The following is a 25,585-nucleotide window of genomic DNA, read 5'->3' as shown; positions in this document are numbered from 1 at the left end:
ATCAGGGAAGACAAGAAAACAGTTGAATGGTATTGCTATCATAAAACCACTGTCATTCCCACAAACATATGTATGTGGGCAAGATTTCTGAACACTTACATTTGTAAATATTTTTGAAATGAATAGAATGGATTATTAGCCTTGTTTCGTTCAATATTCATCCATAAATTCTTGAAATAATTGGACAAATCCTCATTTCTCTCATTATGGAATGGATTTTAAATACAATTTTACCTTTTTATTTAATAAATACGTGTTAAATTTTGTAGTGTATTTAGGTTGTTTAAATTTGCAAGGTACTACTAATAATGGAATTGATAAGCATGAAGAAATGAATTGTTTTAAACTTAGAACTTATAGGGAGGGGGTGCCTAGGTGGCTCAGTCGGTTAAATGTCCAACTTCAGCTCAGGTCATGATCTCACAGTTCATGGCTTCGAGCCCCGCGTCGGGCTCTGTGCTGACCGCTCAGAACCTGGAGCCTGCTTCCGATTCGGTGTCTCCCTCTCTCCCTGCCCCTGTCCTGCTGGCACTCTGTCTCTCCCTCTCTGTTTCTCTCTCAAAAATAAGAATAAACATTAATGTGTGTTTTTTTTTTTAATTTAGAACTTATGGTCACAGACACTAAAAAAAAACCACCCCGATTTTATTCTTATTTCATAGAAAAGTAGGGTAGACTGACTCAGATTTTTCCAACACTAATGCTGCATATAAGACAACACAAAACGTAAGTACCACCCAGCAGTAAGCATGTATTTGTTCATGTGGAGCAGCTGGAGACTGGCTTGGTGACTGCTTATTCTGGCTGGTTTTGCTCACACACTTGTGTTGTCTGACTGTTGACTCATGTAGGGGACACTCAGCTCTGCTTCAGGTGTCTTTCGCTCTCCAGCAGACAAGCTCTGGCAGAAACCTAAGAGAGAAGGTGAGCCCCATCTCTCCAAAGCTTCACAAGCCCCTGAATCACATTTCCCAGCATCACACTGGCTGAAGTAAGTCACCGGTCCCAGAGTCAAATGGGAAACAGTACAAAGTAACGTGGCAAAAGACGGCTGACGCTTTAGGACCATTTTTGCAATCTACCACAGGGTGGTACTTAAAAGACTTTCAAGTATGAAAATATATAAGAAAAAATTCCAGAGGGGAAATGAAATGCAAACATGAACTGCAGAGATAAAGGACCAACATAAAATTTGTGACTTTTACTTTTTATTTTATTTTTTAATTTTTATTTATTTTTAAGAGAGAGAGAGACAGAGCATGAGCAGGGGAGGGGAAAAGAGAGAGAGGGAGACACAGAATCCAAAGCAGGCTCCAGGCTCTGAGCTGTCAGCACAGAGCCTGATGCGGGGCTCGATCTCATGAGCTGTGAAATTTGTGACTTTTAAAGAAGAGTCTGCTCGGTGTTTTTAATATGGACGGTAGTGAGTATCCAATCATTAGGAATTCAATTATATTGCATATACTTTTAAAAGTGATGCAGCAGTTCTATTTTAAAATGTCAATATTTATAACACACTAAACTTACATTCTTTGCAACTATGTAAATTGATGATGAAACTCAACTAAAAATGTGTGAGCAGTAGGCAGATCTTCAACAATATTTTAGGGGTGTGCGAGCAAAATAAATTAAATTCCACTGATAATGAATTTCCAGAAGCCAAGGAGAGTGTGGAGTTTCTGAAAGATAGCAAAGTAGAAAAGGCCTGAGTCAGATCAAAACTCTTGTTTGAGAACCTCATAAAAAGAAGCAATAATATGAGCAGGGCACACAGGACACCTGTGGTAGACTGTAACCCAATCTTTTTTGGTCAAGACTTGTGTATCCTATGAAGAGCCCCTATGTTAAGTCAAAATATTCTAGGCCTTATGGCATAGCTAGAAATCCAATACCAGAAATTTTTGAATTAGACCTTAGGTGTGGGTATACTACTCATAGGGCAATTGCAGGATTGAGACAGGAGGTGACGAACATGGCCTCACTGATTGGTAGTGCAGAAAAGGTAAACAGAGGGAAGTCTCATCATGGAACTCTATCCTCTTTAAGATTAAGAGTTATAACTTCTGTCATTTGCCAAATCATATACCCAAGTTCAGGCCCGTTCACTTTGGCAAATACAGGTCAGGAAAGGCACGGAGCAAACAAGCCAGATGACATCACAGTGGGTACAATACAATGAGGATGGAGGCTAATGGCTAGAAACCAAACAGAAAAGCATCCTGACCAGAACACTCCAAACCATTTTCTGGCCTTTACACTATAAAGGCAAGGGAGATCCCTTAAGAAGTAGGTTACCTTCTGATATACGGCTCACAAAAGACTACTAAAGGAGAAGAGAATGAGGTGTTTTACTTAAAAAGATTAAATGGTTTCTGAAAACCATATGAACGCGTGCTTGAGGGCAAGATGGAATCATGTGTTACAGGAACACACATGCTCTATCCCCAAGTTGTAGTGCCCTTACGTTGACTTGACCACAACTAACAATAACATGTACATTATAAAATGCCAAGCAAAATTTATATAGTTTATTTTAAGTACCCATCTGACTATTTTAAGATTAATTTTGTAGTATTTTCTTTCATATCTTTAAAAATATTTGATACAAATAAGGGAATATGTGTATTAACTCAAGGAAACGGTATCAATATAAGGTAACTTAGAAAAACTATGTAGATGTTGGGGTAAAAATCACCCATCCACAAAAGAAATTTCTTATTGAGTCATCCTAATTTATAATGTCTAGATTGTAAAATTCTTTCATCTACTCATTTTACGAATGTGCAGTGTCGAGCTTTGATGGAAAATCTAAATTACACAAGTATCGAGATTTAATCCTGCCTGAAGCAAGCAAATTAACTAAATGATTTCTCAAATTTCCTCCCAAGTCCTATGATTTAATGAGGTTGTAGAAACGATGACTACACACTAAATGTGTGGACACACTGTCAGCGTTGAGCGTTTTCCTTTAGAGAGGTGGCTTCCCTTCATAGTAAGGGAAATGTGACCTTTTGTGGAGGGACTGAAACTCAGTACATGTATTCCTGAGGTTTTTACCAAAACCCACTGAGGCAATTGCTTAGACCTCTTTGTTGTGAGGTCAGAAAAACAGGCCAGAAAATGGGTCGGAGTGTTCTCTAGGACTGGCTTCCAGAAGAGACCCAGGAGTGGATACGCTGGGTGAACGACTAACAGGTCTGTGTCCGTCACTGTCTAGTCAAGAGACAGAAATCCTAACAGCTTCTTTAACAGAGAGAATTTAATACGGGAAGTAAGTCATTATGAAGAATTGTTAACTATATTAACCGCAAAGGCCTAACAAAACCCCCGCTGAGACATGATGGAGGGATCGAGCATCTGCAGGAAGCAGTGACCACACCCACACTTGGAGAGAACCTTCAGGGAACTGAAAATCAGGAGGGGACATTGGTTAGCTGGTGCTGTTTTTGCAACTGTGACCAAAATTCCAAAATGGGGCTACTTGCTGCTTCTCCCAAGGAACTGCTTCTTTGGGGGTGAAAAAGTAACTGGGAGGGAGTTGGGAGATGGTGTTTAAAGATACAAACCGGCAACCAGGAGCTGAATAAAGCCTAGAGATCTAATGCACAGCCCAGTGGCCACAGAATACTGTGCTGCAAACTTCAAAGTTGCTGGGAGACTAGGCATTAATTGTCCCCACCACACAAAGGGATTGATGCTTATGTGAAGCATGGGCGTGTCAGCTAACACCGCTGATCGTGCTGCAACACGCGCACATATCAAATCAACACGTTAAATACCTTAACACTGTATGTCAATTATATCGCAGGGAAAATACATTAAAGAAAGAAGCATGAAGGGAAGAGGAACAAGTCGCTCCCTTCTCTCCAGCTTTGTGGTGCGCATCTAGCACCCCTATCGGCAGTCTTGCAAGGATATAACTGCCAGGCAGAAATGTGGTTTGCAGAGTCCCAGCTCCAGCGAGGTGAGGCAGAGCACAGAAGGGTGAGTTTGGGGCTCAAAACCAATAGCTTAATAACTGGGATGGATTAAAAACATAAGGACAGCGGTGTGTCAAAGCCACAGAAAACAAATCTATGAAAGCGGGCATCCAAAAGACAAATACAAAAATACCAGAAAATGATCGAGGGGTGCCTGGGTGGCTCCACTGGTTAAGAGTCCCACTCTCAGTTTCAGCTCAGGTCATGATCTCACGGTTTGGTGAGTTCGAGCCCGCGTCAGGCTCTGCACTGACGTGCGGAGTCGGCTTGGGATTCTCTCGCTCCCTTCTTCTCTGCCCTTCCCCTGCTCACGCCGTTTCTGTCTCTCTCAAAAATAAATTAATCAATTTAAAAACATTAAAAAAAAGAAAATGATTGGAATGGTAAATCCGTAACATTCACATGAAATTATCTTTGTAAAGAATACAGAATTCTGCCTTATAAAAGGGTATATATAAGCTGCTGTTAAGCAAATACAATATCTTTACATTGAATCAGAAAAAGATGCTGATGTTGAGGGGTGAAAATTCAGGTGGCTGGTTCAAAATGTACTTGGGGCTCAGACTCCCCCTTTCAGAGTGAGTAGAAGTGACATGGGTACCACGTCAGCCTTGGCTCGCTGAGACTGTCCAACTCAGGAGACATTTTTGGGGGGCACCGAACAGCGCTACACAGACTCATTCTGATTCTTCAGATAGGACCTAATGAGCACAACAACCATCACTGAACCTTTCAGAAGCTGACAACCCAGCCCCAGAACTTAATCCAAGTGCTACGTATGACTCCCACATGAGTGGGCTATGAACACATGTGTGAGGGCTCTCTTTAGAAATAACCTAGGAACCATCTGGAAGACATGTGAGGGCATGTACGCTGATTTTGTGTTGTATATGTTTTCTTTTCCTATCCTGCTGATAATATTCTTTCACTTCTCTCTAGGGTTCACACCACAAACCGCATGCTAAATGAGGCTATAATCAAAATGAAGATCCAGACAATGAGTAGGAAAATATGCTCTAAAAAGATACAACAACATTCTTTCCAGACTTATGAAGACGCTGAAAGTTAAGAGTTAAGAATCTTTCCCAAAAGTACAGACCTAAAAGTATGACAGAATTATAGGACCCCCAACCCGCTGACCCTTCATCCATAATAATTTTCACTGCACAATGTCACCTCTCTAATATCAGTAACAAACAAATTTAGGGATCTCCTAAAGCATGCTAGATACAAGTTAGAATGATTCCTTAAGATAAGGCAAGAGCTTCATTGGATGCCGCCATGACATCAGCCATTTCCATTTCCTGTTGACACTGCACCAATAGGCTAAAGAAGGCCTGTTACGTAGTTAAGGACAGCTCTTGCTGTCCGCAGAACCACATGCTTAACTCCGGTTGAATTAATAAACATTGACTTATAAAAGGCATGTTATCAAATGCCATTTTCAGAATGCACAGGGAGTAGGAGAACTTTTAATTCATTTAACAAAACCAGATTCTAGAGTACAAGGTACATGGGAAGTGCTAAATTAATAACATGAAAAGGACATAGTCCCTATTACCAAAAGATTCACATTCTTTGAATTTTTTGGATCTGAGCCTGGGTGGCTCCATCAGGAAAGCATCTGACTCTTCATTTCAGCTCAGGTCATGATCTCATGGTTTGTGGGACAGAGCCCCACATTTTGGCTCTGTGCTGACAGCACAGAGGCTGCTTGGGATTCTCCCTCTCCCTGTCTCTCTGCCCCTCTCCCACTGGCTCTCACTCTCTCTCTCTCTCTCAAAATAAATACACTTAAAAAAAAGACTCATTCTAATTGAGCCATCACATCAGATAAACGAGATCTGTGAAGTGTCAGCTGTTATATCAACATGAACACAAGAAATCTGTGTCATCCTCACACAGCGACTTATTTCTCATTTTTTCCAGCTGTAATACACACCAAAATCCATGTTTACCCCCATAATTAGACACCACAGAACAACTCCTCAAATTATTAGGGACATTTTCCTTTAGTTTGATAACAGCTAATATAACTCAGAAGACAAGTAGCAGACTTTCAAAGGTAAACTAAGGTTCACATGCAAATCTTGAAATGAGTTTGGGTGAACTACTTAAAATAGCGTTGCCCTCCATGAATAAGGCTTTTCCCATAGTATTTAGTGGCACAAAATTTACAACAGCCAGGTCAGCATTTTGTGTGTGAGGGAGAGAGAAGAATCAATGAAGGTTTCTAAGGCCTGGCAAAATGCAGTGACATGACAGGTTACGTGTGAAAAGAGGCTCAGACAAAAAAATAAATAAATAATGATAAATAATGGAGAAAATGGGAACAAGTGACCTCTCAGGAAAACCCACTTTATCTTACATACTATTGTTTTTCTTCTATAAGCTGGAGAAAATGGATGACGAGAAAAAAATTTTAAATAAATAAATAAATACACACACACACACACACACACACACACACACAAACACACACAAACACACACACATAACAGTCAGAGAAATTAACAATCATTTGTTAGGTAAATCTCTAAGCCCCATCAAATCAATATTGTCAGTATATAATAAAAATTATGACAGTCTTCAATGCTTCTGGGTTTCTCTCCTCTCTCTCTCTCCCTCTTTCTCATAGTTCACTTAAAATTTTTTTTAACGTTTATTCATTTTTGAGAGACAGAGAGAAACAGAGTATGAGCAGGGAAGGAGCAGAGAGAGAGGGAGACACAGAATCTGAAACAGGCTCCAGGCTCTGAGCTGTCAGCACGGAGCCTGACGCGGGGCTCCAACTCACGCACTGCAAGATCATGACCTGAGCCGAAGTTGGATGCTCAACAGACTGAATCACGCAGGCGCCCCTCTCATAGTTCACTTAAAGTGAACCATTTTCAGAGTACACAGCAGCTTGGAAGGCAGAAAATTCTGCATTGTGAGATGCCAGAGTAACATCAGGAATAAGCCTTTGCCCATCTTATGCCAGCATATCAGACCTGAACCTCTGTTTTCCAAGAATCTGAAACAGGACTATTTGCAGCAGGTTACCTCTGAGCCAGAAGGACACTAACAGATTCTAAAGAAGAGAGACAACCCAATAATTTAAGATCTGTTGATGAGTGAATGTGCACACACCCTCTATCACATAAAATTTCCATGTCTGTCCCCAACAAGGAACCTTGCAACTGCTGCTAATCTCGAGATATTCACCAACACATCAGGTTGAATCCTTGACAACTGCCTTCTTCGTTTCTGCTTTCAATAAGCTCTTAAATAATTTGTTTATCACTTGGGCCATTTGGTGATAAATGGAGTTTATTTAGTGTGTCCTCTAATTAATTAGTTTGCTTTCTGTGCTATTAATGGAGGCACAAGTATACCCATTAGCCCTTGGGAAGTGCTCTTGCACACAGCCTTTGAAAAAGGAATGTTTCACAGCCTATAAGGTTCTGACTCTTGGTAATGCTGTTTGGGCTGCAAGAGGAATTGGAGGATTTTCCCAGGCAATCGGGTTTTCCTTTAGCCCAAAAGGAAAAATAAGTATCCACAGGATTGTGGTTCTTTTGAAGTGGCTGTAGTTTCACTGCAATTTCCATCCAAAGCAACATGCGTTTTGTCAGGCTGAGGTTCAGCCATTAGGTTGCTAATTAAGTTAACAAGTGCTGTGTGCTGCTTAATTTGGCAACAAGCTATCCTACAGACTGTTCAATAAGAAAAGCAGCATTTCCATAATGATTCTGTTTTTTAGCTTGGAATTAAGCTAAAAACTCTAATGATCCCTATGAAGGGACATCTGATGCATGTGTTCAAAATGTAGAAAAGGAGAATACGCTGTTTTCCTTGTTGGTCACTCACACCTTTTATTTACACATTTACTGCATAGTGTGGCTGAAATAGGGGTAATTGCCTGTGTACATTTTTAATTCATCATAATTCAAATAAAATGTGTTTCTCTGCCCAACTTCCTTCTTACAGCTGTCATTTTGCCCAACTGCAAATTGACTTTCAGTAATGGGTTCCATTGCAGTGAGCTAATTGTGGGTGTGATTTATTCTCTTGTTATCCTTGGTTGATGTGCCTCTCCTTCAGTCGTAGGGGTTAAAAATGAGATTCATTGGTTCATTTATTCAGTAGATATTTCCTGAGTATCTATTGTGTGCCAGATATTGCACTAGGCTCTGGGGACTCAGGAAAAAATGCACCTGGAGTGCGATCTTGATAGAGGTTCCAAAAGAATAACCATGTATTTATTCCATCTAAGAAAACATCTTTCAGGAGGACCATTCCTGGACTAAGATCTTGGAGACCAGCATGTGCTGTATAAAAATACCTAAACTCAGTCACTAACCAAGGAAAGAAAAGGAAATAAGTAAGTTGTTTAATCTCTCTGGGCCTCATTAGTTCATTTATAAAGTGGAAGGGAAGGGCTTACTTGTTAAAGTCCCTTTCAGCAGATTTCTTGAATAATCCATATTCTCTCATGACCTGTACTCAACCAAATGCTATTTCCTCAACCTAGAGTTCCTTTCTCCTTCCCTCTTCTAGTTCTGCATATTAAAAGACTACTCAGTCAAGTCTGTGGTCCACTTAATTGTGTTGTATCAATACCAATTTTCTAGTTTTGATGAATGTACTGGTTCTATAACATGGTACCATTAAGAGAAGCTGGGCAGGGAGTACATTGGATCTCTCCATGCTATTTTGGCAACTTCTTATAAGTCTGTAATTATTTAAAATAAAACATTTTTTAATACCCCCATATTCATAACCTACCTCGAAAACAAAATTAAAACTGAAACCAATCTCTTCTTCCCTTATCTCTATTATAACATCTTGACTGCCTTATAGTTACTAACGAATTCACCTGCCTCTTTTGATTCTTAACTCAGAGACAGAACTACATCAGATCTATCTTTGCATCCTCCACAGACCTTACAATAGTTGCTTTTCTAACCCAGGTTCATTCAATGAAATTCAACAAATGAGGTTCAAAACACTGGTTAAAACATTTCCTTACATCTCTTATCCCATCAGGGAAGCCCTGCCTCACATCCTGTTTCCCTTTAGTGGCATTCAACAGAATCTGCATGCAGAACATGTGTAGGCATACCATTCGCATACTCATTTTTTCAAGGTGCCTAAAAGTAAAATGTGACTGGTAGTAATACTCACCTGGATACCAAGGACAAAGAGAGTTAATTACCCAGTGATGGCAGAACACAGTACATAAATAATGGAGCATGATAGAAATAAGGGTTATGTTATATAAACATTCAGGTCCTGCAATATCCCATTCTGGGTTTGGTTTTCAAATGGATGACAATTAAAATAAAGTACACTTCTATTTGGTTCTGAAGATGCTTTCACTACAGCTTTTTGAGACCTTGAGACTCCAGCATTGAAACATACATACATAATGTGGATACCTGGATATTAACACCAGAAGGGGCTCCAAAAGGTCATTTCTACCCACTTATGACTTATATTTGTAAAAGTTGTGAGCAGTTGGCCCCAGCCATCTGTAGCTGCTAAGATAAAGACAGATATGCCTATATATTTTTACAACTTGTTAAATAGAGATCATCGCAAATTATTAAAATGTAATTTCAGTAAAATTAAAATGGAATTAAATTAAAAAATTAAGTCAGTGGCAACTACTCTTTGAGAATATAGGTCAGGTATTGAAAGAAAAAAATTATTGTATCCAGGATAAAAAATTGCAAAACTAATAAAAAGTTTTAAAAGTTTTTACTGCATTGTATTTGTGCTTGATTTTGTCTCTAAGAATAACTGATGAATGTCTTAAAAATTCAATCATATATAAATAGGCAGAATATAATTTCTAATGATTAGTCATTTTCCCCAAAACCTGTTGAGTATAAATATAAATTTCATTTTGTCAAAAATTTACATTAGAAAATATAAAAACAATTACTGTTTATTAACTTTATTTGAATGCCAGTTAAATTATAAAAATTTTTAAGTAATTTTAAACACTTATGTAATATTTATAATTTTTGTAATTTTTCTAACAGATTATATTTTAAAACTTACATAACATATAAGTTTTATAATTTTTTTTAAAAAACCTGTTTTATACTAGCAGTCTTTCCTTTATTTGCCTTTGATCTAAACACATAATAGTGAAACTTAGAGATATAAATAAAAGTTGCTCATCTGACAAATTGGACCAACGTGACAAATGTGGCCAAGGCGATGAATATAATTAAGTCCATTGATTTCTTTCCTGATTTGAGCTATTTTGGTGACCTTAATAAAATTAAGGAGGTACCATACCGGATATATTAAAACACAATGTGGATTAGGTTTTGCGAATTAAGATTAATAGGAGTCAAACCAGAAAGCTAAAGAACTAAAATAGAATGGTCATTTTTATGTCAATATTAATAGAAGACAGAAGAGAAACAAAAAACAAAGCATGATCTCTACCACTGAAAGTACCTGTTTATTTAAGAGTCGTCAGTTACCTGAAAAGCTGTCTTAAAAGCCACAAGCTATAGAGGTGCCTGGATAGTTCAGGTGGTTGAGTGTTCGACTGGATTTTGGCTCAGGTCATGATCCCAGGGTTGTGGGACTGAGCCCCGAATCAAGTTCCATGCTAAACACAGAGCCTGCTTGGGAGTCTCTCTCTTTCTCTCTCTCCCTCTCTCCGCTCCTCTCCCCTGCTCACACTCTTTCTCTGTCTGTCTCTCTCTCTCTCTCTAAAAAAAAAAAAAAAAAAAAGCCACAAGCTATGTGACTGCTGTGGTAAGCAGGGTAATAGTGCTCTAAAAATGTCCATGCCTCGTCCTCAGAACCTGTGAATATATTATAAGGCAAGGAAGAATTAAAGTTGCAGACAGAAGTGAGGTTGCTAATGAGCTGTCTGAAAAATAGAAAGATTATCCAGGACTACTTGGGTGGGCCCAATGAAATCACAAGGATCATTAAAAGTGGAAGAAGTTAGCAGAAGAGTCAGTATCAAAGGACGTGATGTAAGAAAGACTTAAGCAGCCATTGCTGGCTTTGAAGATGGAAGAGGAGCCCACAAGCCAAGGAATGCAGGTGGCCTCTAGAAGTTGGAAAAGGTAAGAAAATAGACGTCCTCAGAGCCTCCAGAGGGGCACGGCTATGCTGACACCTTGATTTTAACCCAGTGAGACCCATTTTAGATTTCTGACCTCCAAAACCAAAAGATAATAAATACGTGTGGTTTAGACCCTTAGGTCTCTGGCAATTTGTAGCAGCGGCAATAAAAACTAGTACAGCTACAATTCCAGTTTCTGCTTCTGCAGGTAAGAAGCCAAGAAGCTGCCACAACATCCTAACAAGAAGTAAAAAGCTGAGCAAACTTCCAGGATATATAAGAGACATGAGGACACAAAGCAAACCACCATCTCAATGACTGAAAAGACCTACAGCAAAATACAGAGATAACAATTTACTGAACTAGAGGCTGATAAGTGGAAACTGCCTGCCTCAGGAACCAGTGCTGGGGAAAGAAAAATCTGAACTGTAACTGACATGTTGCTGGAGGCTCAGTGTGGACAAATTGAGAGATAAAAACCCAAGGAAGATCCAGCCATCAGGAGACCCCACGACTTTGTGAGATTTCCCTCTAGAAGTTTGACCAGGTTCCTATAGTGAATGTCTAATAAAAATGCCCTTATGCTTCGAGCAGGGGTCGGGGAGGAAGAGAAACCATTCTGAAATATGCCAGAGCACTCAGTTCTTCCTAACAAGACCTGATCTCGGTAGAAACCAGTAAAGCAGAGCCTAAGCTGCTGGGATATTATCATCGTGTACCAATAGGCCAAAAAGACAATTTGAAAAGACAGAACAAGCACCAAAACCAGGCACGGATGTTAGAATGATCAGGCCAGTAATTTAAAATGGTATGATTAATATGCTAAGGGCTCTAATGGGTAAAGTAGACAGCATGTAAGAACAGATGGGTGATGTAAGCAGAAAGATGAAAATCCTCAGAAGGAACCAAAAAGAAATGCCAGAGATCAAAAACAACTTAACATAAAGAGTGCCTTTGATGGGATTACTAATAGACTGGACACAGTCTGTGCTTAAGGATATCTCAACAGAGACCTCCACAACTGAAAAGGCAAAGAGAACAAAGACTGGAAAACAACAACAACAACAAGGCAAAACAAAACAAAACACTATAACAGACCATGTAAGGACTGTAAGACAGCGACAAAAGATGTAACATATACATAGAGGGAGTACTGGAAGAAAAGAGAGAAAGGAATAGAAGAAATCGTGCTCAAAGAATGATGACTGAGCATTACCTCAAATTAATGTCAGACACCAAAAGGCAGATCCAGGAAGCTCAGAGGACCCCTAGAAGGACAGCTGCCCTAAAAACTACACCCAGGCATATACTTTGAAATTAGAGAAAAAATCTTAGAAGAAGCTGTGGGAGGGGGTGGAGGGAAAGCTTACCTACAGGGGAACAAACATAAGAATTATATGCAACTTCTCTTCAGAAACCATGCAAGCAAGAAGAGAGTGGAGTAAAATATACAAAGTGCAGGCCCTCATTTGATTGTGCTTCACAGATACTGAGTTTTTTCCAAATCAAAGGTTTGTGGCCACCCTGCATAGAGCGAGTCTATTGGTGCTATTTTCCCAGCAGTAGTTATTCATTTCATGTCTCTGGGTCACATTTTGGTAATTCTTGCAGCATTTCTAACTTTTTCATTATTATTATATTTGTTATGGTGATCTATGATCAGTAATTTTTTTTTTTTTTTTATCTGGGCGGGGGGGAGGTGGGGCCGAGGGAGAGAGAAAATCCCAAGCAGGCTCCACACTCAGTGCAGAGCCCGATGTGGAGCTTGATCCCACGACTCTGGAATCCTGATCTGAGACAAAATCAAAAATTGGTGCTCAAACAACTGAGCCACCCAGGGGCCCCATGATCTGTGATCAGTAATCTTTGATGTTACTATGGCAATTGTTTTGGGGTACCCCAAACCATGGACATAGAAGACAGCAAACTTAACTGACCAATGTTGTATGTGTTCTGATTCCTCTACTGACTGGCCTTGGCCTCCCTATTTGCTGAGACTCTCTCCTTGGGCCTCCCTATTTGCTGAGACATAAGAATATTAAAATTATGCCAATTGATAACCCTGCAATGACCTCTAAGTGTTCAAATGAAAGGACGAGCCACACATCTCTCACTTTAAAAGCTGGAAATAATTAAGATGAGTGAGGAGGCCTGTCAAAAGCTGACAAAGGCTGAAAGCTGGGCCTCTTACACCAAACAGTGAGCCAAAGAAAGGCAAAGTTCTAGAAGGAAATTAAAGTGCTATTCCAGTGAACATGTGAATGATAAGAGAGCAAAACAGCCTTATTGCTGATATGGAGAAAGTTTTAGTCTGGATAGAAGATCAAACCAGCCACAACATCCCTTAAGCCAAAGACTAATCCAGAGCAAGGCATTGTCTTCAAGTCTGTGAAGGCTGACAGTTGAGGAAGCTACAGAAGGAAAGTTTGAAGCTAGCAGAGGATGGTTCATAAGGTTTAAGGAAAGAGGGCAGCCTATGACCCTGCAGAGGCCAAACTGGTGGCGGACCTTCTCGAGGGGCAAAGACGTATCTTGTACTCAATAATGCAGATTATTACTTTACACCACACATCTATCCAGCCTCAAGGTCTGAGGGTGGCCTCATCGGATGAACTATCAGTATCCTGACTGTAACAAATCTTGGTGCTTGTATCCTTTATTTCTTCTTTGCAACACTGAGCTTTTTGTCTGTGATCATTAATTAATAAAGAATCCACGTTTTAAAAAATGTTTATTTATTTATTTATTTTGAAAGACAGGCAGAGAGAGAAAGAGAGAGATTGAATCCCAAGCAAGTTACATGCTGTCAGCACAGAGCCCAATGTGGGTCTTAATCTTATGAAATGTGAGATCATGACCTGAGCCGAAATCAATAGGGCACTTAAATGACTGAGCCACCCAGGTGCCCCAAACATCCACAATTTTTATTTTTTTAATTTTTTTTCAAGTTTAGTCAACCTCTTCTTTATTTTTTTTAATATATGAAATTTATTATCAAATTGGTTTCCATACAACACCCAGTGCTCATCCCAAAAGATGCCCTCCTCAATACCCATCACCTCCCCTCCCCTCCCTCCCACCCCCCAACAACCCTCAGTTTGTTCTCAGTTTTTAAGAGTCTCTTATGCTTCGGCTCTCTCCCACTCTAACCTCTTTTTTTTTTTTTTTCCTTCCCCTCCTCCATGGGTTTTTGTTAAGTTTCTCAGGATCCATATAAGAGTGAAACCATATGGTATCTGTCTTTCTCTGTATGGCTTATTTCACTTAGCATCACACTCTCCAGTTCCATCCACGTTGCTACAAAGGGCCAGATTTCATTCTTTCTCATTGCCACGTGGTACTCCATTGTGTATATAAACCACAACTTCTTTATCCATTCATCAGTTGATGGACATTTAGGCTCTTTCCATAATTTGGCTATTGTTGAGAGTGCTGCTATAAACATTGGGGTGCAAGTGCCCCTATGCATCAGTACTCCTGTATCCCTTGGGTAAATTCCTAGCAGTGCTACTGCTGGGTCATAGGGTAGGTCTATTTTTAATTTTCTGAGGAACCTCCACACTGTTTTCCAGAGTGGCTGCACCAGTTTGCATTCCCACCAACAGTGCAAGAGGGTTCCTGTTTCTCCACATCCTCTCCAGCATCTATAGTCTCCTGATTTGCTCATTTTGGCCACTCTGACTGGCGTGAGATGATATCTGAGTGTGGTTTTGATTTGTATTTCCCTGAGGAGGAGCGACGTTGAGCATCTTTTCATGTGCCTGTTGGCCATCTGAAACATCCACGATTTTTAAAGAATCAAGTCTATAGACAGATTATGTTTCCTGTCGAATTACTGCCATGGATTAATATTCCCACTGTTTTCATTGTTCCCGCTAGAGTTGAGAGATTACAGCAAATTATATGATGGCATAGGAGAGTTTCCAAGTGGCTGGTTTCAGCTCATTGTTAATATACTTTCCTTCCTCTTTTTCACTGACATGCTGATCTACTGGATTCATAGAGGCCTTTGTCATAGACTTGTGTTTAATCACGTACACAAACCTCACCATCTCTGGCAGATTCCTACTCCATTTGTAAGTCACGGCTTCCTTCAGAGTCTACCTTGCCATATATATATATACCCTTTTATCTTTCTGTTACACAAGTAGGTTTATTTAAGTTTGCACCTCTTTGTCAATATCTGACGTGGGTTCCTAAATGGCAGAGAGAGTAGAGCCAGTTAGCAAGTTCATGAGACCTGCTAGAATCTTGATGCTTCCACAAGGTGACCTCAGGAGACTCATTGTAATGTTATTTTGAATCCGTTTTCATCAACACCATGATGGGCATAATAATGTTTCCTAGGCGGGGTTTTTGCATGAGTCGTGGGAGATTAAGGAGTACTTGACGTGGAATAAGAGTTCAGTAAGTCACGGAACATCACGGTATCCTTTTTATTAACAGAAGTAATGTGTGTGTTGCCTCAAAAAATCATCGCGTGAACTGAAACAGATCCAGGTTTTATTTTAGGTTACAAGTCAGCCATGATTTTTTTTTCCCACTTGCTAGTTTCCCCTTTCAATGTCTCCTTCCTCTTCCAGCATGGAGAGACACCGGAAGAGTATGTCTCGCCTCACTCACCAGCCCTTGAGTCTGTTGGCTGGGCTCCCTCACTCCCACTGCTGGGAGACAGGCTTCAGTCCAAGTGCTCCTTCGCTCTGGTGCCTCCTTGCCCAACGGTCACCAGGCGGCTCGCCCGGTGGCCCTCTCAGGGCTCACGCTGCCAACTGGACCCTTGTCTTCCCCTGGGTCAATGCTGGTAACCCGTTCCTCACCTTGTTCATCTGTTGGACCTCAGAGCTGTTTGTGATGCTTGGATCGCTGCCTTTCCTGCTGTTGTCAGAAGTCTGGCCCTTGCCACATCTCATCTGTTTCCAGCTGCCTCGCCCTGGATCCACAGCCAGATGTTCCGGTCTGTCCTTTTCCCCAGCCCCACACTGAGGAACTCCATAGCACTGGATAAACCCCACAGTGCTGGTTTCACTAAGCCTCTATCTAGTTACAATCCATGAAATACCGTATGCGATTTTAACAAAAGAAGCTCACCTTAGTCTCAGTCACTAAAACGGCTCGAGGAAATATTTCTCTATTTGTGTATTTCCATTCTGTATTACAGCTTTCTTCCCTAATATAGTGCGTGGCTGTAAAGGAGTGGGTACAAATGTGGTCCAATTTATTTTTTCATGCAATAAATATGGATTTAATGTTTTATTATAAATTGCTGCTAGTGTAAAAATTTACCTCTTATAATAGCATACTTTATTATTTTTGAAGTTGCCAAGGTGATCTTTTATTTTATATAGTTGATAACTTTATTTTGCAATTGACAGAAATAATTTCAAACTAGAATAGGCCTTCTCCACAAAGCAAATAAATAGTATTTTCAAGTGAATAAAAAGAAAGAAGAGGCCTCAAATAAAAGTGGAATAATAGAGAGGATCATGTTTCAATTTTATAGTCTTTCTGTCCACGATACAACATTTGACTTGTAACCTTCTTTTTATGTTCACCATCTGCATACCGCTACAATACAGGAAATGTGAGATGGGTCCAGGTCGTTTGGATCTATAATATTAAGTATGAACATAACATCTAAATAGAATGAGCCCGGTCTGGGGCAGTGGACTAGAAGTCATATAATTTCTATCTCCCAGTCACCATTCATTTGTTATGTCCTTGAGCAAATCATTTAACCTTTCTCTGCCTCGGACTTTTCTAAGAAGTAGGATATACCTATTCCCATCATAGGCGTTCATAGAAAAAAAAAATCAGAATTAAAACTGTCTGGCATTTTTCACAAAAGGGCTTTGGAATAAAATAATTCCCGGGTAGTAATTTGCAAACAAGCTCTATCTACCTCGGCCACCACCTCTATATATGCAGATTCCTTGTTAACCTCAAGAGAGGGAGACAGACACATAACTCTTGCTGGGAGCCCAGACTAATATAATAATAACAACATCTATCAAGCACTTACTATGTGTCAGGCGCTGCTCTAAGTGCTTTGCACATATTACTCTATTAATCCTCACGCTAAGCATAAGAGGCAGACACTCTTGTTAGTTCAGTTGAGGAAGGTTAGTTAGGTAGTTGAGGGAAAGCAGACACTAGGAGGTTAAATACATTGCCCGAGAGTATACCACTGGCATGGAGTGGAGCCATGCTTAACTCTGTGGTCTGAGGGACAGTTGGCCCCATCCTAGAAGGCATAGCCACCCTCACTCCATTGGGCTCTGTTGGCCTGAAAAACTGAGAACTGTTCAGGGGGAAAATGAATTCCAATGGAAGAGACGACCAAGGAGCAGATTTGGATCAAAACTCAATATTGGCATAAAGAGATGATTTTTTTTTAATTTTTTAAAGTTTTTTGAAAATGTATTTATGAGAGCGAGAGAGACAGAGCACAAGAAAAGGAAGGGCAGAGAGAGAGGGAGACACAGAATCCCAAGCAGGCTCCATCCAGGCTCTGAGCTGTCAGCACAGAGCCTGATGTGGGGCTCGAACCCACAAGCTGGAAGATCATGACCTGAGCTAAGTTGGATGCTTAACCAACACTCAAGCACCTCAATGATTTTTTTTTTTTTTAACATCAGGATGCCTGTAACTGGGAATACCCTTTAGACCGGTCAGCCATTCAGTCAGTCAATAATTACCGAACACCTACTTGGTTCCAGATAGTGTTGTTACCAATAAAGATATCAGTGAACAAGAAATCTAGGGTCCCTATCTTCAAAACAATTTTCCTATAGGAAACATGGCCAGAAAGCAGTGTAATGCATTCCCTATAATCTCCTTAACTAGGACATAGCTATTTGATTTCCCACATTTTCTCTTATTGGGGTTGAAAAGGAGGAAATACACAAATAATAAACAGGTAAACAAATCAATAGCTAGCATCATTTCAGATATGAAAAATTATTATGAGAAAGAAAGGGAAAGGGCTTGTTCCTGAGTCCTAGAAAGCGGACAAAAGAGTAAAATTAAAGGAAGTGTTTTTTGGAAACACATCAAACACCATTAGAATGTAATTTCTGTAATAGTGGTATGAATGACAGGGAGTTTTCCTACCTGAGTTGCTATGGGAGGCAGCAGAAACAGCAGTCTAAGCTACAAGCTGGATCGGTCTTCATATTTTCATTCGTATTGGAGAATAGTCACTGTTCTTATCCTAACAGAAAGAGAAGAAAAGAACAAGAATGAGGAATTCACCAGAGAAATTAAATATACTGATAAATATGAAACAACAAACATGAAAATAAGTCTCAATGTGATTAAAGAGCAAATCAAAACTGCACTTAGGTTTTGCCTCTTCTTAGCTCCATATGGATTGTTTATTTTTAATGTTTATTTATTTTTGGGAAAGAGAGAGTCACAGCGCAAGCAGCAGAAGGGGCAGAGAGAGAGGGAGACAGAATCTGATCCAGGCTCTGAGCTGTCAGCACAGAACCTGATGTGGGGCTTGAACCCACAAACCGTGAAATCATGACCTGAGCCGAAGTCGGATGCTTAACCAACTGAACCACCCAGGCGCCCCCATATGGATTGTTTAAAATATAATATCCAATGTTGGGAAGAGATGTGGAAAATCATAAATTATTCTACTGAATAACAACTTCTGGAGCGCTTATGTGTCCTGGGTATTTTGCTAGGCAGTAGGGATACATGCAGTTATTCTATAAACACTTACAGACCATCTATTGTGTATGAGGTGGTTTGCTGAGGACTGGGGGCTCCTGTGGACAGGACAGATATGCTTCCGGCCCTCATGCAGCTTACATGCTAGCGGAGGAGACAGACATTTAACACACACACACACACACACACACATATAAATTAGTGAAATCTGCTATAAAGAGATATTGTGTCTCCTATAGGAGTTAACCTAGTTAGGGCAGGAGAATTTTCCTTTGACGAATTAACATTTGATCTGAACGCTAAAAGATGAGTAGACATCAGTAGGGCAAAGAGGTGGGGAAAGCACATTCCAAGCAAAATCCACAACATGAACAAAAACATGAGGTAAGGAGGAACAAGTGTGTTTGAGAAACTAAAAGAAAAATCAGTGTGCCTGGAGTGGGGTGGGGGGAGGGGAGGAGTGAGAGGCCAAGAAAGGAATAGCAGGGATGAGTTGGAAAGACAAAAAGGGAGCAGACTGTAGGGCAATGAGAAGGTGCTGCAGAGACAAAGAAGACAATGTAGACATTGGCATGACCAGAAATAATGACAACAAATGCAGAAGAGGTCTGCCTGTGAAGAACCAACATTCTTGTGGGAGAAACAGGTGTTGTCAAATATAATTGGGGGAAATACAAATTGGCATAGAAAAATTTTGTTGGGCAATTAGGCAAAATCTCTAAATCTAAAATCATTTGCATCCAGCAACCCTTCATATCTATAGAAATCCTGGCATATGTGCAATGATGTTAATATTATTGAAAAGTAGATTCAGTGTAAATGACTATCAAAAGGATATCAAATTAATATAACATAATATGACCATAAAATGAAATACAATGCAGCTATTATAAAAGAATGAGATGGGGGCGCCTGGGTGGCTCAGTCGGTAAAGCGGCCGACTTCGGCTCAGGTCATGATCTCACGGTCCGTGAGTTCGAGCCCCGCGTCGGGCTCTGTGCTGACAGCTCGGAGCCTGGAGCCTGTTTCAGATGCTGTGTCTCCCTCTCTCTGACCCTCCCCCATTCATGCTCTGTCTCTCTCTGTCTCAAAAATAAATAAACGTTAAAAAAAAAAAATTAAAAAAAAAAAAAAAGAATGAGATGAATCTGCATATATTATCCTGTAAGGATATTTTTTAAAGTAGCAAAATTTGGTGCTGTAAGGTATATTTCTCCCGATATTCTTTTTTTTTTAAGCTTATTATTTATTTTGAGAGAGACAGAGACAGAGCAGGGGAGGGGCAAAGAGCAGGAGAGAGAGATAATCTCAAGCAAACTGCACTGTCAGCACAGAGCCCAACATGGGGCTTGAACTCACGAACCACGAGATCATGACCTGAACCAAAACCAAGAGGCAGACGCTTAATCCACTGAGCCACCCAGGCACCCCATCCCCATTTTCTTAAATAAACTAACATATATACATAAACACACACACATATCAGGGGGCTTTATACTTTAAATACTCCTATCTTGCTAGATTTCATGATAATTATTTATAAAAGTGTAAGTTTATCAGTAAAGATACTGAAACACATAGTGTATGTACAGAAGATATTTTTAAGGGGAACACACTTTTTAATGTTCATTTATTTTTGAGAGAGAGACAGAGCATGAGTGGAGGAGGGACAGAGAGAGAGGGAGACACAGAATTGGAAGCAGGCTCCAGGCTCCCAGCTGTCAGCACAGAGCCCGACATGGGGCTCGAAATCATGAACCGTGAGATCATGACCCGAGTTGAAGTCGGGCGCTCAACCGACTGAGCCACCCAGGAGCCCCGGAACACACATTTTTATAATAAAAGAATGTAAGTGGACAGACATAAAGTTAGATGCTTGCCATTTTTGGTCAGCACACACCTCCATTAAAAATTAATGCCAATTAGTAGACCACGTAATCAAATCAAGTTAACACGGCTAGAGAACAAATTCTGTTTCCAAGTTTTTACATGATTTGTTGTTGTTTATTTTATTGGTGTCTGTTTATTGCCAACACAATATGACATATTTGTAGGTACTAATGTTTCTATTTGTTTAGACCCTCTAAACCCTTGCACAATGATTGGTTCATCATAAGCATCCAATAAATGATTGCAAATTCTAAGACTCTCATAAAAGCTGACTTCTGATCCTTTAAACTCAAGAAATCAGCCTCGAAAAATGACAAATGCCTGAGGCCATTATGAGAAAGAGACAATCCCATGTCCAAGATTCCCAATTTGCTATCTAAAGAGAACATTCAAACTGACTGCTAACAAAAATGATCAGAGCTGCAACTCAGTCTGATCGCTGAAATGGTATTTCTCCAGACATCACAGAAGACTTCCTTTAAGGATAATGTCACAGCCGACTAAGATCTCATCAAGGACCTCTAATGCCCATTAAAATCATTTTAAATGCTCTCAGCTGAAGCCAGCAGAGCATCATTTAATTATGCAGGATTTCTGATTGCTTATCATCCACCCTTTTCTCATTCAGCTCTTTGCCCCTTGTGCGTCTCCTCTGCGGAGAGTCCCCATCGATCTGAACAGCAGCTTCTGTTAAGGAAGATGTGAGCCAGCAAAAGAGGGGAGAGGATCAGAGTCTGAAAAAAATTAGCAAAAAAGGTCTTTTTTCTAAATTTGTTTTCTAAATTTCTATAACATTGCCTCATTCACCAACTTGCTTATGTGATAGTCAGCCATCTTACAAATTTTAAAGCTCACTTCTTTTCCTAACAGATAGCAAATGTTAATATATATCAAGCAAATGAGACTTATAAAATAGTTGTCTGTTTGGGAATTAAAAGGAAATGTCCCAGAGATTACTGATTAAACAGGATTTAGAGACACAGTGGAAAACAATTTTACAGTCATTTTGCACAGAATGGAATGAGAAGTTACTTTCTCAAATTTTCATAGGAAATATATCTTATCTTTGGACATGAAAGACAGTAACTGCATTGTGAAACAATAACATATTCTTTGGTGATAACCTTGAATTATGTGATTTAAGACTTCTCTAACGATGCTAAACGAAAGCTTAAGTCAATACTCATCCACTCTGGTTTTAGTCTTACAGGTTCTATGAGGATTCCAAACTTCAACAGTATTAGCATTTTGAGATGAAGTAATTCAGTAAGTGTGTGTGTGTGTGTGTGTGTGTGTGTGTGTGTTATTCCTTTAAACAGCCACCCACAAAAATAATAATTGTTCTTTAGACTATAAAGGACCTAAGATGTGATGTGATACGGTGTGCGTTTCCTCTCCATAAAGCAATAAGAGATAACTATGGACAAGCCAATTCAGATAACTTTTCAAGGAAACACATTAACTCTGTTTTCAGTAAAGTTCCATTGGAAGTCATTGACAATTGATATTTGACAACCTGAAAACATTTCCTGATTTGGAGCAGGTGCAGGTTTCAATAGACATGCTCCACAGACAGAACAACAAAGGCCTCCTTGATGTGATTACACTTATTATTCCGTGATTGCTACTTCCTGATCAGGGATACATTCAGTCATTAAAAAAAAAAAAAGTACTATAGAATTACCCATGGATTATGCATAAAATTGTTGGGAAAGGGGAAGGGCGCAAGAGAAGGCTCTCAAATATTTTCAGTTGATTCAGGGTGAATGACAGCTCCAGGTGGAATTCTGTACAACAGAGGACCATGATTAATATATTGTGTTTATTTAAAAGAAAGTGGAAACGTGGAGTGGAGCAGAAAATTTCTGAAGACATTGTTTGAGGGAAGATAAATTGGTGTAAAATATGAGGCCCTCGTTATTTGAATACACATCATTTAAAGAATGAGACGTCGATAGATGACTCCAGTAAGGGTAGTATTCAATTTTGCTGTGAACCTAAAACTGCTCTAAAACTAAAGTCTATTAAAAAAATAAATTAGTCAAGGTGGTGCAAAAAAGGGCAAATCATAAAACAAGATGTACCATATGACTCCACTGTAAATACACACACATATACACACGAAAATCACATTATAGACACCAAAATAAGATATAGAGGTGATAAGATTAGGGATACATTTTACTTCCTTCTCTTCCTAATTTCCTAGAATACTTTCATTAAATTTTTTTAAATAAAAAAATGTATCAAAGTGAGTTGCCACAAAACTTTATAATTAATGCCCACATCTTTTATGACTCCTATAAGCTATGAAATATGTGTATTCTCCCCGTCTTTTTGCTGGTTCTCTCTCTCTCTCTTTTTTTTTTTTTTTTTTTTTTTTGTTTTTTGGCTCCTCATTGCTTCTTTAGGATGACTGAGACCAATACAGTAAGCATTTTAACGTTTACAGAGCCATCTAATACTTTCTTGTTTTCGGAACCCAAAAGAACCAGAAACATTCCTAGAATTATGGGTAGGAAATAAGAAGTGGCAAGTCACTAAGTAAGGGGCAGTTCATTCTCTTTCATTTTAGTCATGTAGCATTACCTGAGACAGCAATTTACTTTTGCAAGGGGTCATTAAATGAATGTCATCAATTTACAAGTGATGTCACACAGTGATCGGAGAACTCTGTTGTTAGCCACAGGCCTGTAACAAATAGTGGGTCTGCATTATTCCCTCCTCTTCAACCAGTGGCATATTTATAACATCTTATTTTTGCAAATGGCTGCTCTCTTTCTCATTTATGAGCATAACACAAGCCAACATATATTATAGTTCTTCGGGAGCAACACATGAGGTATTTGTCCTTGAATTTCCTCTATCTCTTCAGCAAACACAGAGGGATTTGAATGCAACTAGTCTGTTATCTAGTATACATCGAGGATTTTTGTTTTGCTTTGCTCTTGTTTTTACTTCCATTTTTGGATTTTGTGTTAAATAGCGTTTAAACTACCTGAATCTATAGCTGCATTTTTTCATGTAGAATACCTTTCCCTCGTATTCAGAGCTTCTCAACTACCCGCCGCATGAGTGAGCAACCAGTAAAGCTGGATCAAAACTACCAATTATTTCCTTGAAGTCTTAAGATTTCTGCCATAGTCTCTACCCCATTACTGCCAAGGGAAGTCCACACTTACCTCCCTGGTATTCAATTTTTTTTCCATCCACAGAGTTCCTTTACACCCAAATACCCCACTGCTCCACAATTAGGTATCTCCTCTCTCGAAGGGCCTGACTATATACTTTGTCATCAACACGATATCCACATTCCATCCTCTGACTTTACTTATGGACAGATCTCCTCCTGAAAGTCTGCTCGCCCTCTCCGCACAACGTTGAGTGAAATATTCCTATGGCCATGGCAATGAAGCTGAGCCTTGATCCCAAATCCTGAATAAAGTATCTTCCCCGGACACAACAGCTTGCTAACAAAGACAAAGTTCAGGCTAGGGGCATTCTGGTAATTGAGTTTTTACACTTTGAGAAATGCTTAATATGAGCAACATTAATATATGATCTTTGAAAAAGACAGAATACGGATTTTGAGATCATAAATCACTTTTCGTTCTCTGACATTGTATCTGTGAGTGTTTAAAATCCCCTAAATTGACCTTACAAACTAAATGCATGCCTCATTTTTCTTTTCGTGAAAAATTGTAGACCTGGAGTTTTTTGTGGTATGTTTCAGCAGATATTTGTATAGAAATATACAATTATCTACAGGGACTATTTGATGCATAACCAGGGGGCAACATCCAGACCTCTGCTCTGAAGAGGGAATCTATTAAACAAACACAGCAAGTCTGCATTATTCTCCAATCAATTGAAGAGTCAATTAAATAAATTCCAATCAAGCCCCCTTCTGTTCTTTTTGCTAGGGTGTCAGTTGAGTAGGACTTTGTGATGGGCCTACCCAACTGAAGAACCCACATGAAATCAGTGACTGTGATGTCAGAGGAGACCCATTTCAGGTATTTTTATTTAAATATAATTAAAAAGATTCTGTAACTAAGGACTTTCTATAAAAAGTATTGGTAAAGAACTACATTTGATCTGTGAAATGAACTATAGGTGTGTGTGCACAAAAAATATGTGAAGGTATTTAAAATTAATATGCAGGATTAGTTTTAGCTTATAATCTTTTCTATAATCTTTCCTATCCTGATATTTGCAATGCTTGTAGTCAAGTAGAGTGTGGATAGATTTCAGTCTATTTTTTCCCAATTTTACACTAATAATAATAATAATAATAATACATGTTGATCACTTATTATATGCACTATTTTTTTTTTTTGAGAGAGAGAGCACAAGCAGGGGGGCGGGGCAAAGAGAGATGGAGAGAGAGAATACCAAGTGGGCTCCACGCTGTCAGTGCAGAACACAATGTGGGGTTTAATCCCACAAACTGTGGGATCATTACCTGTGCTGAAATCAAGAGTCAGACGTTTAACTGACTGAGCCACCCAGGTGCCCCTCTTTTTTAATTTTTTAACGTAGGCTTCATGCCAGCGTGCAGCCCAAAGCAAGGCCTGAACTCAGGACCCTGAGAATCAAGACCCAAACTGAGATCAAGAGTTGGATGCTTAACCGATTGAGCCACCCAGCTGCCCTGCTACGTGCACTATTCTAAACTCTAAGTATTATATGTCTTTCTACCCCTTTAATTCTCAAATCAATTTTCCATTTCACTGATGAGAAAACCAAAGACACACTAAATCATTCTCAGTGACCCAGAAATTCTGATATACTCCTTGGTGCCCATGGAAAATTCATAGAGTTTCCCTCAGGCCAAATTTATAGCAAGACAAGATTTTGCAATTTCTACTTCCCACTTTGTCGCCATGTCTGTGGTCAGGAATTCTGACAGGAACTGACCACAGCCTCTGGCTTTATCAGGGAAAAACTCAGA

The 25,585-nt window shown here is 39.5% G+C and overlaps 1 pseudogene; it reads left to right on the top strand.

The window, feature by feature from the left end:
- Nucleotides 1-1,972: 1,972 nt before the first annotated feature.
- LOC125914288 (lathosterol oxidase-like) lies at nucleotides 1,973-15,251 on the top strand (annotated as a pseudogene).
- The last annotated feature ends 10,334 nt before the right edge of the window (nucleotides 15,252-25,585 follow it).

Source organism: Panthera uncia, assembly GCF_023721935.1.
Source record: "Panthera uncia isolate 11264 chromosome D3 unlocalized genomic scaffold, Puncia_PCG_1.0 HiC_scaffold_8, whole genome shotgun sequence".
Taxonomy (NCBI): Eukaryota; Metazoa; Chordata; class Mammalia; order Carnivora; family Felidae; genus Panthera; species Panthera uncia.
The sequence above is the reverse complement of the archived record's forward strand: the minus strand, read 5'-3'. Positions and strand labels throughout refer to the sequence as shown.